The sequence below is a fragment of the Dermacentor variabilis genome, chromosome 10 (genome assembly GCF_050947875.1).
Source record: "Dermacentor variabilis isolate Ectoservices chromosome 10, ASM5094787v1, whole genome shotgun sequence".
NCBI classification, from domain to species: domain Eukaryota; kingdom Metazoa; phylum Arthropoda; class Arachnida; order Ixodida; family Ixodidae; genus Dermacentor; species Dermacentor variabilis.
Genome location: NC_134577.1, coordinates 41227344 through 41240536, shown reverse-complemented (window position 1 = coordinate 41240536; position 13193 = coordinate 41227344). Strand labels below are relative to the sequence as shown.

General features: G+C 46.7%; 1 protein-coding gene across 1 annotated transcript in view; it reads left to right on the top strand.

Moving 5' to 3' along the window:
- Stacl (SH3 and cysteine-rich domain-containing protein) overlaps positions 1–13193 on the top strand; it is a 351595-nt gene that overhangs the window by 115337 nt on the left and 223065 nt on the right. The gene's annotated exons all lie outside the window — the stretch shown is intronic.

The following is a 13193-nucleotide window of genomic DNA, read 5'->3' as shown; positions in this document are numbered from 1 at the left end:
GACCTGGACGGTATGAGAAACGGAGAGCGGCAGGAATGACGTCCCCAGTCCGTATGTCGACACCATAATTGGGATTCTGGTCCGAAGCCCGCCATCTTTGTTAGGCCAAACTAGGTGCGTTGAGAGGTGCGTTATGAGGCCCTCTTGTATGTTTTGCCTATCGTCTGTTAACTGATACTACGTGTCATGAGATGACTGGCTTCATTGCACGCCTTCACTGCGCCTTCGTATTGCGTGCGTGGAAAGCAACCGTTTGCATAACATCCGTCCTTGTAAGTTTTGCGGTGCTTCACATATATTAGCTTTAAGGAGTTATCGCCAAGCGTTGTCTTCTGCATTAGCCCTGATTATTGCACAGAAGGAGCCGTGGGTAAAGCTCTATAACGACAGGTAATATCAAACCATGGGAAGCTCAAGAGGATGCGGGCATTAGGGGAGCCTTAGCTATGCGTCGTACCTCTGTTAGCCATATAAATTATACAGAAACCTAGGTACGACACGTTCTCTAAACACAGTGGTTTGTTGCTTTGACCATGTAGGCCAACTTGTGCGGTCCCCGCATTTCGCCTGACGGAAAGAATTCTCGTAGCCATGCAATGATGCAGCACCGTTAAAACTTTCTATTGGCATTAGGCGGCCAGATTTCACAATATTACGCGCTCAGATTGCAGAGCAGTCTGCAAGGCATCACCCGAATCAAGGGTCTGTTGAAAGCAAATAAACATAACCTAAAATTAAGATCTTACTGGCCGAACAGTACTCAGGCTTCCGACGTACTGGCTTTGGTCTATGAATATGGCGACTTTCGAAGAATATTTCTTAAGTTCTCATTATGAAGGGTGCTACAGCTTTGAGGCTTCCTTTGTAAAAGCAGCTTGTTCGACTGTTTAGTAAAAAGGTGTCAAAGACCTACACAAGAAGGCAATAAACAAGGAAAGCCCACGCTGTGTGTGTCGATCATTTCTCCTAGCGCCGTTTCCTAACGGTTACTTTTGCTTTCGAAAGCAAATAGACTCTCACTTGACTTTGGTCAACGGCCAGTGGAACTTCAGGAGGACCTGTCTTTCTGATAAAAGGAAATTACCCTTATTCTTCTTATAATAATCATGTCAATATATATAAACAACACAGAGAAAGAGAAGCAGGCTACAAGTACCCTTCTAAAGCTCAAACCACTCCCACCCGCTTGAACAGGAGAGAAAGAGAGGGAAAGACAAGAGGAAGGCACAACCACAACACATCACATGATACACATAGTATGAGCACTAAGGATGAGGGTCGCATGCAGTGCTATGAATTTTCCTACACCTTTTTGAAACCCATATGGAGTTGAAGCTCAACCTTTCCGAAGTCATACCATAAGGCGCAGTTCTAGAAAGCTGAAGCTGTTGGAGCTTGCCCAACGACACAGAGCTACAACTGCTAAACGTTGGGCGTTCTAAAAGCAAGCGCACAAGCGTTTCACTGTATACCGAAATTCTCGTGTGGTTCACGCTGCACATTCCTCTGAAAGACACAATTCGCGCCTTCTTCACTCGCCTCTTATCCCCCAAGAGGCTGCTGCAAATAGCCCGAGTGAGAGGAAAAAAAACTGCTATTTCTGGACACGCCTAGGGCTCGGGCGCGGTTCCATAGACCGAGATCCATTTATCTCCCTGAACCGCGGCCGCCGCGGACCGTGGCTCCTAAAAGGGTTAGACCTTGAACGACATCCGGCTTCGCAGTGGCCCAGGCGTGGAGCCGTCGTCTCCGGACAAAACCACGAAAGCGCGTCTGGGCCCTTCTCAGCTATTTTTGGACACGCTTTCTTTTTTTTTCCATCATCCTATATAGACTCACCCTGCGTTTACTCACTAGATTAGCGGTGGTCCAGAAGTTCGAAGGAGTCCACAAAAGCATTGAAGGTCCTAATGGCTCGCGTGCCTCAGTTACAGTTATACTTTGTCACGATATAACAAAGGAGCAGACGTCGTTCGATCTTCCGGGAGACCAAACTCAGAAATGTACGTCACCTGCATCGTGTGGATCTTCATGCCAACCGGCCGCCAGACTTACTCAGTTCGATTCGTCAAACACATTCTCGTTCTTTCGCTCTCTCTCTCTTTCTCTCTTTTTTTTTTGCAAACTGTATGAGGAAGATCGGGATTTCGAATTACGTATAGAAAAAATTTTTATGCCGAATTGCCTAGCGCTAAATAAAGCTGCGTTGTCTTCTCTTTCATGCAGACGCCGTCCACCTCGATGATTGCGTGAATGACGTAACAAAGCAAAAGAAAAAGGTACAAGCAGTGGGCGGTGGATATCTGACTAAATATTTGCACACATCCTTCAGTTACGAGCACGGAAACTCGCACACTCATTCACTTCCTGAAAGTGCTCGTGAACATCTATAAGCCTTGGTTCCACTTGGAGAATGAAAGCGAAAAAAAGATGTCTCTTCTGCCCCGCCCAGATAGCAGATCGCTCCCATATCATGTGGCAATGCCCCATCAAAACTCTCCCCCTCACCCTCAAACCATTAATTAGTAGCAAGGAGCTGTGGGAGACTGCCCTGCGCAGCTCCGATCCCACCCTACAGAACCGGGCCCTGAGGTGGGCTGAGGAGGTAGCGGAGGCCTACCACGACTGGTAGACGAACGTCAGCCGCATAAGGTGATGATGGACGCCTGTTGGGACTGGTGCACATAGACCTCCCTTTTCCCGCCCGGTCCCTCCCCTTTCTCAAAAAGAGCAAGAAAGTTTATTATTTCCCTCATCCCCACAGAACCTACCTCCCGGTCATTCTCTGCCCTTCAGCACCCACAAAAAGCAGATACATATAAACATTGACAGTCTCTCCCTCAGGGCGAAGCACTGAAAGCGATACCAAGGTCTATCGTTGCGTTTGGACTCCTCTGGTGGTGTTCTCACTATGTATTGGTGAAACTACACGCGACCGCGACATACGCGGGTGCGCCTAGATTTCTGGCACAATAAACGCTTCGGCACGGCGCGTGGAGCCTACAACATCATCACACAGGAGTGACTGCGCCACCCGTAAAGAGCGACGTATGCGAAATTACATCATTTCCAGATTTTGACCACTAATATTTATTTCTTCGCCTTTTAGCAATCAGAAGACTTAGCATAAAAGGCATGTGCTGTGAATCACATAGTTCATGACCTTTGCTTACGCTGAAATCTTAAAGAAATGCTAAGAAATAACTTATTCAGAAACATAGACCTGGTTTGCGCGACTTGGGAAGTTGGATAGTATACATCTATCTTGCACGTGCAGCATAGGTAAGAATATAGCATAGTTATACATAAATATGCACGGAATATCACGGCGAAGGCGTAAATTTCGCCCGGAGCGTCCGCGTAAGCAATAAAACGAAATCTCAGAAAGGCAAGACCAATGCGCAACTTGATTTGTGAGACTTTATGTACACTATCAAACACATATTTAAAAACGGTATGTACCGTAGCTGGAACAAAAAGAAGTAAGGTTAGGCAATAAAGACATTAAAGCCAAGTTCACAGCGAGTATGAAAGAAAGAAAGTTAGCACAGAAACAGCTTTGTTTCATGTCGACACGACATACACCCGCGTGGCAAAAGCTTATTATTGAGGCTTCAAAACATAGTACTATAGGAACAGTTATCTCTAGCCCAATATAGCGAAGTTCAACAATAATTTTTTTCTCTGCTATAAAACCTGGCGGCAACATAGGTTTTCACTGAAAAAAAGCAAGGTCGAGATGGAGCAAACATTCGAGACGGTGTCGCACCCAAACAGTCATGTACTCTCGTCTCAGTGCGATGGCTTCCGATGCTTAGAATCATCATCGCCCATACATACATAACTGCACCCTCACTATACTGGGAATATCGTGCATTACCCAAAACATCTTTAGCATTTGCTTTTTTTCTGCACGCTCGACATCCACTCTGCCACGACTCTTCGTTACGTAAGCTTACATATGCCTCTGTCCAAAGTTAACTTTAGCTGCTTTTCGTTTACGTAATTGCCTTTGTTATCATCCGATCGGCGTAACTATCGCGGTTAGACGTCGAAAGCTTCATGGTACACAACGACATTTTCTCTTTCTCTATCTCTCTCTCGTTCTCTCTTGCGTGGTGCACTCAAATTACGCGATATACGTTTACCTGATATGTACATTTCGTAACAGCGCACGCTAGATGTCGCCAACTACCGTGCCAACGCGACAGTAAAAGCATCCGAGAGGGAAATGGAAAGCGGGAGTCCGAATAAAGAACCGCGAGTGTGCGGATATTGCATTATGTAACGCTAATCACACGACACTATTCGTCCATCTATTCGCGTGCCGTAGAGTGCATGTTTGGAGAAGGGCTGCAATAACGCATGAACTCTCGCTATTTGTTTACCGTTTTCGTCGGCGGTATTCTGGCAGGATGTTGTTCCAGGGAGACACTCATCTGCCTGCCTGTACCAAAGAAATATCTCATCTCGCTGCTCTACAAGCACTCGGCGAATGATCAGGCAGATGTATAATTCCCGCGGCTGTGCCGGCGAACGTTGTGCTGCTAGCTTTGCGCACAAAAAACTGCTCTGACAATGTGCGAGGTGACGAGTATAAGTTAAGTCGCAGAGACACACAATGGGGGAGGAAGGAAAGAGGTAGGGGAAGGGAACCGTCAGAAAGGAACAAGAATGCCCCGAGATCCACGCGATCTTGCGGTAAACTGAACAGCCTTTGACAGAGCATGGCCTGCGATCACGCTTCTTCCATTATGGAAGGACAAATTGTTCGTCTACCGGGGTTGTAGCTTGAATCTACGAAAGCTACAATCACGCATTTGATTTCATTCCGACCAGCGACTTTCGGTGCTAATGATTATAGCTGCGCATTCAAGCACTTTTGTGCCCAGCAGTCTCGGGCGTTCCTGCGAAACCTAGTCGGCTTGGCGACACACACCCAAGATGGCGCGCTCTTCCGAGATTTCCGTTCGCGGGCAACAAATGGGGTTACCAGCAATACGCCAAGTCGGAGATTTCGGAGGCAATGCCACATCTTTAGTTATACCAATTTTCACGCGTGTGCGTGCGAACGCATCCATTTGGCTAGAGTCGCATATTCAGGCACTCGCTATAAGAAAGCATCCCTTTTAGATTCGCCTACAACAAAACTGACATAAGTTCATAAAACGCTCTGTTACAAAAAGCTCCCTCGCCATGCGTTGGAAGCCATCAGGTATGCACCTGTTTTGTATCTGGCCTTATATAATGAGCGATGAATCTTGCACCACTCCCTTTTATTCTCTCAGATCAAACATCTCTTGTCTTTTTCTTGCTGTTGTTGTTTTTTTTTATTGGACAGGACAGTCTTTTCTGTTCGAACAAGCGTTACGCAATACAGCTTGTATAATTCAAAAATGAAGTCTGCTGCAAATAACAGCGCTAGTAGCGAGTTTGTTACTTTACTCATGAACGAGAAAGAAGAAGCATTTAAACGCATGATACAGGCAGCTGACGAGAATATTCTACGCTGCTCCTCTGGTAACTATAGTTACACCACTGGCTTAGTTGATGGTCCTTCATATCAATCCTCGAAATTTTTAGGGACAAAAGCAAAAGAACCGCACAGAGCATCGTTCATGCGCTTCTCCAGCACACAAGGCCAATAACAATACCAATTAATGCGCTCGGACGCATCGATTTCGCTTTCTAAAGGAAGCTTCTCCGAGAATATTCCTCCAAACCGGCGCTCCGTCCTCGCGATTTCAAGTCACATTGCACTACCACCCGTAGGACGACATCCGTGCTCTCCGGAATGGGGCAGGTGCTTAGAGAAAGTCATTCTGAAGATTTACGTGAACCCGCGTTGTTTTCCCGAACAGATGAAGTCGTAGAATGGCGCTGGTACATTTCGCAGCGGAGTCTACGCAGCCCGTGTTACAACAATATGAAGCCTTCTGAGCGGAAAAAAAAAGAAAGAAAAGAAAAAAAAAACCTTGCGGAGAAAAGTCTACTTTCACAACCGCTACTAAGGGAACGACGGAGCGCACTTTGGCGAAGCATACTATATTATACCACCCTCCCGTTCCCCGCATCTTAATGCCCCTAAACCCTCCCTCTCCCCCTTCCTCCCTCGCCCTCCCCCTTCCTCCAACTCGTGGCACGCAGTTCGGAGCCAACTGCCCTCGCTCTCCTATAACGTCGCCTGACATTTTCTCTTATTTACGAGCGACCTCGTCTCCAGCGCGCATAACCCCGGTCCCTTTGTCGCGCGGCCGTCAGGACGACACAGAGACCGGGACATTGTTATTTAAAGCGGGACAAGGTAGGAACCCTGGCATGCAATCCACGTGGTCGGTGGCTCGCTGCGCATAGGAGAAAATGTGCGCGTCAGGAAGAAAGGCAGAAATCTTCTCCGCGTTCCGGGCAGATTCAGCGGACTTTCTTCGTGGACTTGCTTCGAGCGTTCTAAAATTTCGTACGGCTGCCCCGTACCTGCGTCGGCGTCAGGGTAGTTACGTGCAGTGGCATGGACAGGTGTACCCCTTCCGTATGCAACAAATGGGAATCAACTCGAAGGTTTTCCTCAGCTCCACCGAGGTGGATGCAGTTTCGCCTATGGAGAGAGCGAGACGCTGCCTTTAAGTGAGCCGCATTCTCTTTCCGGGGTGTCTTGGGTGATCTCTGTCGGGAGTAGCATTTAGTGAACTTTGAAACTGTAATCTCACTTCAAGTCGCAATTTTTCTTGTTCTTGTTGCAATTCTTGTTTTTCGTACGGTGCTGGTCAGTTTTTGCAAAGTGTATTGAGGTGTGATCAGAGAGTCGCAAGGCTAGTTTTAGAGCCCAAAGGAAACAGCAGCGCACGTACGAGGCGAGTATAGGAAAAACCTGGTATGTCCTTTCGCGATCATTAGGCTGATAACTGAGTACTTTTGAATAACAAGTTGTCGTGAAAAATTTGTGTGCGGCTTTGTGATTTCAGTGTGGACTGCGATCACTCAATCACTGATAGCGCATTCGCCAGCGATACTCTTTTTTTTTTTTCGAGGAAAATAATTAGAAAGAGAAGTCGGGGGGGGGGGGGGGGGGAGGATGCTGTCACCGTTTGCTAGCGACAACTAGCCTTTGACACTTGGGTAGTAGTAGACGATACAAAATAAAAAGCCAGATTATTGCATTTGGCAACCCTTAAATAAAACGGAAGAACAACAACATGTGCCGACACTAGCCATAAAAGTCTTTCTCGAAAATTCCCCGTTGAAATAAGGTCCGCGGATGTCTGGCTTTTCAGATGCGCAGAATTAGACCTGGTGCGACAGAGTGGATAGCCGCCACAAATGCTAGCGTCTGCAAATAAGCGTTGAAGTGCATTCATGACTTCGTGATACGGTAGTTTTGATGACCCTTGTAGGTAAAAATAAAGTTCAATGTGAATCAATTAAATGCAGCTCTTGTCTATGTGTAGTGTGGGACAGTCAAGGAGTATGTGGTGTACGTCCTGGTCGTCGCTGCCGCACAAACGTGTGAGAGAGGACAAACACTCAACTCGAAATGAAAAGTGCCTTGCGTAAGCACTTCCTGGGCGGAGACGATGTAAGAGGGCATCGATGCGCCGCGGAAGGGGCTGAGTTTCAAGCTGGTACTAAAGATGGGGGTGAACTGCCCAAAAGATTGATGCCTTTGCGCTCTTTGGGAAACAGTTCGACGCACACAGTTCCCGGCAGCGAGTATTGGATGATACAATTTTATGACCAAGGTTGCAATTGGGGACGAAACTTCTGTCAGATCTCAGAAAACTTTAAAAAAAATAAAATAAGAAAGACAGAAAAGTCCTCTCGGGCTCCAGGCATATTTAGCGTTGGTAAATCTCAAGGTTTTTAAGATTAAAAAAGTGTCACGAGAATTCTACAAGTTGTTCGTCGGAATTTGTCGAACACTACGCCGCAAGCTCACACCAGCATACATACAAGAATATCTGCGAGTGGCGTTAGTGAAGTGTTGTGATAGTTGTTCCAAGAAGTCTGTTGTGAAGAAAACTAATCTGTGGCCGCAGTTAATCAGTGGTAAGTAGCATTAGATGTAAAGTGTTGGATAGCAGGAAGCATGAAGAAGATCATTACTTCAATAGCACGTTAAACGCAGCCGGAGTTCCGAGAATGGTCTCCATGCTGCAGCACCCAATAACCGCGCACTAGAGAAAAAAGAAAGAAGAATAAGAAGTCACGCCCATTACTGCGCGTAAGTGCCTTATCTCGACATCGTGTCTGCAGAAGGCGCCGGTAAATTTACTCGGCAATTCCTGTAGTCGTTTCGTAATGATGCTTACCACTGCTAATGGCAGCGGTCTTCCGGCGCATGCCACATTTCGCCTGCCTGCTTTGTATATACTTTCCGGAAGTAAGTTCTGGTTACGAAAGTGGCCCCAATTATGGACTCTTTATTCGGGGTGCAATTGTATGCACTACGGCGGAATCCAAGGCAACCCGCGCCGCCAGTGCCGCCAGCATGATGCTCTGGGCAGAATCGCATAATGTTGGCACGTTTTTAATTACATTTCACTATTAAAAGCGTCGCATGGAGTTGGTACAAAATAAGTCTTTCAGCTTCCGATCTCTCACAGTGTTCCGTAACTTTGAAAAAAAGAAGTTCGCTTATAGTTTCCACAGGTTGAGAGTTTTTCGACACTTACAAGAAATTGGGACGCTTTCTAGAAATGTTACATATAACACCGTTTGAAGAGTCGTTGGAATTTGGTGCCTTCACACACGGGCCTGAGAAAAACAGAGCATAGGATAAAGGCCGTCCATTAAACCTTGAACTGTAAGTAAAAACTCGTTCACCGTGTTCACCTTTTTGTCATTTTAAGTAAATACTCATGTTAGTGTTTTCTTTACAGGTAGTCTGTAGACTATGCGTACTCTGACTGATTGATTGGTCACTTGATTAATTGATTGGTCGATTGATTGATTGATTGATTGATTGATTGATTGATTGATTGATTGATTGATTGATTGATTGATTGATTGATTGATTGATTGATTGATTGATTGATTGATTGATTGATTGATTGATTGATTTGGTTCCCCACAGTTCACCGGACGAGAAAACGAAGGCAAAACGTCATTTCTAGATGGCTTGGTGGTTCCTTCGCCCCCTTTATGATCTATGAGATCAGCTTAGATAATGCAGTATCATGGTTCTCGATTATCTTGAAGTCCACATTATTTTAAGGAATGATCAAACCACACAAAGAAATAAGAAAGACAGAACAAATATAGTTAGTAAATCACCTACAGTTAAATGAGATATCTGTTCATTTGCTACTGTAATAGGCTACTGTAATCAATTGCCACTCGTGTAAGAATGCACTTCGAGCACTTGTAAGCCATAATTAGTATAAAAAGAAGCGTAATGTTCTAACTTTCCGTTTTTCCACTTTCATACGCCTCTTTATTTAAAAGATTTGACATTTCTCTAGGATAAGGTTGTAAATAGACAAAGCGGTCTGGTGTAGCTAATGGCAGAAGTTAGATTTCTGGTAACGGTTGTCGACCCGGTACGGTGGAACCTTACCGGACTCAGTTTACGCAACCCACGAAATTTTCCGCGAGACTAGTTGTCGCTGCAGCAAACTCGAGTCGCGCGAACCCGACCGTTGCTCATGGCGACGGCTTCGCGCAGGAACGAGATTTGGCCTCGTTTCTGTCGTTGTTGGCCCACACCGCCGCGCTGCGCTCCCGGCGAAGCTCGTTCTCTTGTTCGGGGACCGTACGACGCCCGCGCCGAATATCTGGTGCGACAGGTGGAAGGCTCTGCCGCCGGCTTTCTTTCTTCCCTTGTCTACTGCTCACTTGCCCTAGTTCTCTTTTCCGTCCTTCTTCATCGGGTTCTTTATAGGCATCATTGTTTTCTTTCTCACATTTCCTTTTTTCTGGTGTCCTTTGATTCCTTTTTATTTCTTTTGCTTCCCTTTTTTCTGTTTCTTCCTGTCTTTCTTCAATTCTTTCCTTCTTTCATCGCTTCTGTCTCTCCTTTCTTGTTTCTTTCTCTTTAATTTGCGAACAATGGCGCTGTCAAGAAATATAACAAGCCTTCCCCTTCTTATACGTAAGACCCCGTGTCCGGAGGTTTCCGAGCAAAGGTGATCTGTGAGGCACGCTGCTTGAGCGCGTTGTTAAAGGCACGTTTAATGCTTTAAACATTTCTACGCGTCAAACCATTTCATTGTCACTGACGTACCGGCACCCTTCCGCGTTCTGATCCCGCCATGTCACTGACGCACCCGTACGTTCCTCGCTCTCTCCACTCGGATGGGCGCAGTAACGCGAAGCAGGCGAGCTCCGAAGTGTTTCCGCCATCTGTTGTATATTTCTAGAAGCGTATTTTCTCCTCTCTCCGGGTTTGCTCAGTCTGAGTTCTTTGTTAGTGTGCTGCGGAACGCGCCCTCTTCGCGGGCGCGGGCTCCCGGATTTGTACACCGCTACGGCGGTGACTCTCGGTTCAAATATTGCTGTCGCAGTGCGAGGTCACCACTCTTGCGTGTTTCTGCCGTATGTCGTACGTTCGCTGAAGGTGTCTCGCGTTCTCTTCCCCACGCAGCCCCTCCATTCCCGCGACGAGGGTGCTCCTTCAGTCAGTGGGCTCTCACCAGAATAGCTCTGTCGTCTGCCGTATCTTTCTCATCTGTTGCTCTCCGTCTCATCTGTTGCTTTCCTCGATTTGTCTGTTGGAGTACGAATGAGCGAAAGCGCCCCTTCCTTGATTGTGGCCGCGTGATCGCTTTGAGAAGGCTGCTCGAGCGGGACCTTCAACTGTTGACTGGGCTTGTGCGAACGTCCGTGACTATTACTGCAATTTCTATAAGACCACACGCGTTAGCGAACTCACCGCTATTTTCCTTCTTTCCTTCCCTCCTCTCTCTCTCTCTTTCTCTCTCTCTCTCTCTGTGATCTTTGTTATGCCCTTTCCCCTTCCCCGGTGTAAGGTAGCCAACCGGACATTATTCTGGTTAACCTCCCTGCCTTCTGTTTTCTCTTCTCCTCCTCCTCAACTGTTGACTCGAGGGGCGGCTCTTCTAACACCAAATGAGAAGCAAGGTTTAATTAGGAAGATGACGGCTGTACTCTCAGAACGAGGCAAGTTGGACCGCGTCGGATTGGAATCCTGACACTGCGGTGGCATCGCGGAAAGATGCGCGCTAGCACAAAGCTAAGCAGGGGGTAGGAAACGAATATATAAATGTGAGGACCATTATTCGTGTAATTTTTAATTCATTAGCATTCTTTGAGTCCTTCACGCACTTTCCAGAGGTTGTGTATGTATCCATGTTTGCTTTTACCTATCCGTTTTCCCGCCTGCCTGGGTCACTAGGTAAGCCGTGGTCGAATGACTAGCGCATCGGGCTGCTGTGCGGAGGGACGAGGGTTCGAAACCAACCAATGGACCAACTTGGGTCACTGAGTATGTGGCAACGTGCCCCATAGGTACCGGTCTTCAACTAACTACTTTTACACGGACACGAGTCATTATCAGTACTGCCAACTGGAAATTTAAAAAAAAATGCCCACAAGTCGAGACCCTGGAAAACTCTTAAAACCGCGATGCAAACACCCAAAATCCGCTAAGAACCCGCTAAATGTAGACAACAATTACAAGCAAGTTCAAAATGTATTTTTTTGTCTCTACGTAAAACACAGTCGAAAGCGATTGCACTAGATAGAAAAAGTACGCTTCTTTCTACAGCGAAAGCTATATATGGCTAACCTTCCGTAGTATTTTTCGACGTCCGGCAATAGAAACGAACTTAGCAATTTATAACAAACCCATACACAATGGGTTTCATTGCTTGCTTTGTGTGTGATCACGTACGGGTGCAGTGCGGCGGCGCAGATGTGAAAATACGGAACAGAATTGAACGCCGGCCGTGAAAAATAGCACGACGTCGAAGTTATCGCAGTATACAAGCAGGAGAGCTACCGGCGCTAAAAACAGCCGCGTTATCGATGGGGTGGACACGTATAGTTCGTACAACCGAAGAACAACATGCGTACGAGGAGCGCCGGAGGGAACAGCAACGATAATGTAAATGGCGCCGGCGCGAAACGACCAACAACGAATAACGTTCCCGCGATACTGAAAAAAAAACGACAATCGCGAGACCAGGAAACCATTCAACTCTGTGAAGATGGAATTGCAGCGACAGCACGCTGCTTTTCGCTTGACAGCTTTGACTGTCGTCAGCTCTCGCTGCCATTCCAACTTCACAGAGGGGAATGGTTGTCGTTTTTTGTCTATAATGGAATAAAACATATAAATTAACATTTTTGCGTGACTCTGAAGTACAGAAACTTATTGCGAAACGAAACTAAAAAAAAAGTAAGGAGATGCTCACAATCACTGGCCAGAAAACAGGTTTGTCTACCGGGTAGTGATTAAAATTACAGAAAAAAATGTCACCTATTTTATCTTGGTACGGCCGCGCATCCTCTGTGTATTTTGCTTGCGTGGCTAGGTCTATGGTCGTTGCCGTCGCTGACCCCGTAGACCTGAATCGTGCCGAGCATGCGAACAACATGCTCGGGCAGGGCGTAAATGAAGCGTGGTTTATCGTTCAGCACTCAGGTGGCCCGAAGTGACGATTGCAGTTGGCGCCCATCAACATGGCCAGGCATCTCTCAGCAGAGCATGACATCTGAGACCTAAATTGTAGTGCTTGCAGTGCTCTTTGTCTACCAGAGGAAAACGGCTCACCAGCCGTAATATTTTCCTTTCCTGGTAGCGTGCGCCACTGAACTTCCCGTGCTTTGCACAAAATCTTGTTTTGCAATAGCGACACTTGGCTTGTCTGGTGTCACCTGCACCTTCCATCAACCAGTCTCGAAGCGCTGGCTGCAGTAACCATTCCTCCCTGAATTTTGGGATGCATTTCGAGTGCCCTTGCGAAATTTGTGACTCATGCGACTTATTGCCAAAGGCATTGATATTTTTGTACCGCCGAAAAAGAAGCCAACATTACATGAAAACAGATAAAAATCCCACCGACCGCACTAGGCAGCACAAAAAAACGCCAAATTTAGCGGGCAAACCGATAAATTGGCAACATGGGTCACTGAATATGTGCGACTGCGTTGGCACCGCTGCTAGAAGAAGCTCTTTGAGGCGGACTTGGGGTACTGCGTATGTGTCACTTGGTCTATGTTGGTCTCCAGCGAAC